The sequence below is a fragment of the Propithecus coquereli genome, unplaced genomic scaffold, assembly GCF_000956105.1.
Source record: "Propithecus coquereli isolate 6110/MARCELLA unplaced genomic scaffold, Pcoq_1.0 Scaffold228, whole genome shotgun sequence".
NCBI lineage: Eukaryota > Metazoa > Chordata > Mammalia > Primates > Indriidae > Propithecus > Propithecus coquereli.
This window is the reverse complement of record NW_012147819.1, coordinates 2,228,236-2,231,832: the sequence shown is the minus strand read 5'-3', so window position 1 is coordinate 2,231,832 and position 3,597 is coordinate 2,228,236. Positions and strand designations below refer to the sequence as shown.

Genomic DNA, 3,597 nt, shown 5'->3' with positions numbered 1-3,597 from the left:
TTTCAGCATATTATGGGGATACAAATATTTAGGTTATATATATTGCCTTTGCTCCACCCGAGTCAGAGCTTCAAGCGTGTTCCTCCCCCAGACGGTGCGCACTGCACCCATTAGGTGTGTATATACCTATCCCCTCCTCCCCCACCATCTGCCCGATACCAGATGAATGTTACTACTATAGGTGCACTTAAGTGTTGATCACTTAGTACCAATTTGATCACTTAGTACCACATGTGGTGCTTGTTTTTCCATTCTTGGGATACTTCACTTAGTAGAATGGGTTCCAGCTCTATCCAGGGTAATACAAGAGGTGCTAGATCACCATTGTTTTTTGTGGCTGAGTAGTACTCCATGATATACATATACCACATGTCATTAATCCACTCATGTGTTGATGGGCACTTGGGTTGTTTCCACATCTTTGCAATTGTGAATTGTGCTGCTGTAAACATTCTAGTGCGGATGTCTTTTTTATAAAATAGGGACACATTTTTAAAGACAAATTCTAGAAGAATCTCCCTATGGGGATTTTAATGGCATCCCAAACTTTACCCTGTTTGGACCCGAAAGTGCTTCCAGCATTCCTCATGTTTATCACAGAATGTACGGAGAACAAGCAACATATGTGTATTTATGTGAGTGTGTGTGTATGTACACACATGTAATATATATACATATATACATATTTAAAGTTATTCAGTGTGCCATGTTTATTTTGTTGACTGCATAACCTTCATGAATTTCTTCTGTGATAAAATGTCAGTTTCTACAGAGTGAAATCTGCTTCTGTCACAATTATTCTGTGCAATATGTGTATGTCCCTCAGAAATGCATAGTCAAAAAGATTGGTAAAGATGAAGATAACAGTGTTGGTAGGGACTCAGTAGGCTGCCCTTGAAAACAATGTAGACTGTGTCCAAAGAATAAATTAACTCAGACAAGATATTTTTAGTTCAAGATGTTGGATTCTAGGCCATAGTAAATTTATTTAGAATAATAAACTGCATCTTGACAGAAGACCTTTAACTTTATATTATTACCTTGACAATCTATGGTTTTTCCTGATCCTTTCTCTTTCTAATAAATGTCCTGAATAGCCCTTTAGAAGAAAATTGCTGAGAACCCATTTGCTGGTGGTTACTAAGTCATTTTTATATGTCAACAGAAGAATTTTTATTATAAAATACTCTAGATCTTCTGGGCTTCTTTGATCCTGCTCAATTTATCCTTGTGATGACTGTCAATATTTTTTTAATGCAATCACTTCTTCTACTCTACTGATATTACTTCTGAAATATTCTATTTTTACTGCTACTGCTGCTATTTGTTTGAAACATAGAAATCATGAGGATGCTATAAATTACATAATGGAGCCAAATAATTGGATTACAGTGGCAATAAAGTAGTTTTTCACAATAAAGCTCTTAATTTAATTATTGCATATATATTTGTTTCCTTTTCCCATTCACTTTCGCCAAATGGATCTCTCATTTTTGGTGTATATATTTATTAGCATTCTTTCTCTATATTTTGTCATATCCTGATTTCTGGAGCTGAAATATGTGTCTGAGATAAAGCTATTTCAACTCTATCTCACCAGTGCAGGCTTAAGGGAGGATTTTGTCAGACTAATAATATAGCAGGTATATTGAGATGGCCAAGACCGCGGACTAGAAGCAGCCTGCACAACGCCGCTCTCCTAGGAGAGGATAGAAGGTGGAGAATGGATCCCCACCTTTGGATCGATTGTCTGAGCGAGAGCACTGGAAATCCATGGAGAGGAGGTGGGAGTGAAGTGAAGAAGATAGAAGTGGGATGAGCTGCTCAGCAGGACCAGAGGGAATTAGGGAAGGCGTCCACATGTGGGAAAGGGACAGGAGAAAATCCTGGGCTCCACGCTTCCCCTGAGGATACTGCAACTGGAGCCAGGAGGGCCGCTCCACTGCAGCAGGCCTCCGGACCGATACAGAGACCGCCTGGAGGCTGTGCAGCTACCGTTGCCTGGGAGAGAAGGGACGGCTGGTTTGTGAGCTCCGGCCACTGCAGCTGGTGTCATTGTAACATCCCAATCCCAGAATGTTACTTTTGCCCAAGTGTCAGATCTGTGACTGCTACCTCTCCCATGCACCTGCCAGGCAGGGAGGGAGCAGGGAATCCTAGTGCTCATGTGTGCCCCGTGGGCAGGTGACATGCACCCCCACTGCTGCCACCACGGGCCTTCCTTGCACCTGTGGGCCTGCAGGGCCACTGCACTCTGTGCTGCACCTTGCACTGACCTCGCCCTACTCACATGCCTGGCATCTCTGCTTTCCAGGTCTGCATGCATGTGCACTGTGCCCAGAAGACTTCCTCCATCCTGCCCGCACGCCACTTCCTGATAGCCAGCCCCACCTTGCATGGGCACCTGTCACCAGGGGCCGATCCTGCCACGACAGCCTGGTAACAACCACAGAGGAACAGGGGAGATGCAGCAGAGAAGCAGCATTAAAGGCTCACAGTGCATCTGCCCCTCTCCTGCTTGGTCAAGCTTCCAGCGTAGGACCCAAGCACATCATCCAGGGACCCATGCCTATCTTCTCCGAGCAACAGAGCTCCCAGCAGAGGAGAACAGATGACCGTACCTGCTATCTGTTTCAGGCTGAGAGAAGGGGCTCTAGATGAGAAGGGACCAGCATAAAAAACTCTGGCAATATGAAAAACCAGGCTGTCTAAACACTCCTAAGGATCATAACAGTTTTCCAGCCAATAGGAAATTGTTGAAATGACATATATGGCATTGAGGTTATGGGTAGCAAGTAAGATGAATGGAACTGAGGAGATGGTAGAAAACCATCTCAAAGAAACAAACAAACAAAAAAATTCAGGAGATGAACAAAAAATTCACTAAAGAGATAAATAACATTAGAAAAGATATAATAGAACTTAAATAAATGAAAGAGCCACTTAGCGAATTTCAAAATACAGCAGAACGCTTTAACAATAGGCTATACCAAGCAAGAGAAAGAATTTCAGAGCTTGAACACAAGGATTTTGAAGTTACCCAGTCAATAAAGAAATGTAGAAAAAAGAATAAAGAAAAATGAACAATCACTGCAAGAAATATCGGACTATGCAAAACAAAGAAATATAAGAATTATAGGTATCGCTGAGGGAGAAGGAGCAGCAGCAATAAGCATGGGGAACCTATTTGGGAGAATAATAGAGGAACACTTCCCTGGTATTGCTAGAGGTCCAGATATCCAAATACAAGATTTTTGTTGAACACCTGGAAGATTCATAGAACATAGGACATCACCATGACGAATAGTCATCATCTTTACCAAAGTCAAAGTAAAGGAGAAAATCTTACAAGCTGTGAGATGAAAGCAACAAGTTACTTACAATGGAAAACTCATCATACTAGCAGCAGACCTCTCAGCAGAGACCTTTTAATTAGTCGTAAACACCACTGCACTCGGACCAACTGGAGTAGAGGCCTTTCAGACCAGAAGGGATTGGGGTCCCATTTTAGCTTTCATAATCAGAATAACTGACATTGACCAATGGAACAGAATAGAGAACCCAGAAATAAAACCACATAGCTACAACCAACTGATA

At 42.1% G+C, this 3,597-nt stretch overlaps 1 protein-coding gene across 1 annotated transcript in view; it reads left to right on the top strand.

The window, feature by feature from the left end:
* LOC105811112 (protocadherin-16-like) overlaps positions 1-3,597 on the top strand; it is a 159,429-nt gene that overhangs the window by 114,040 nt on the left and 41,792 nt on the right. The window lies entirely within an intron of this gene.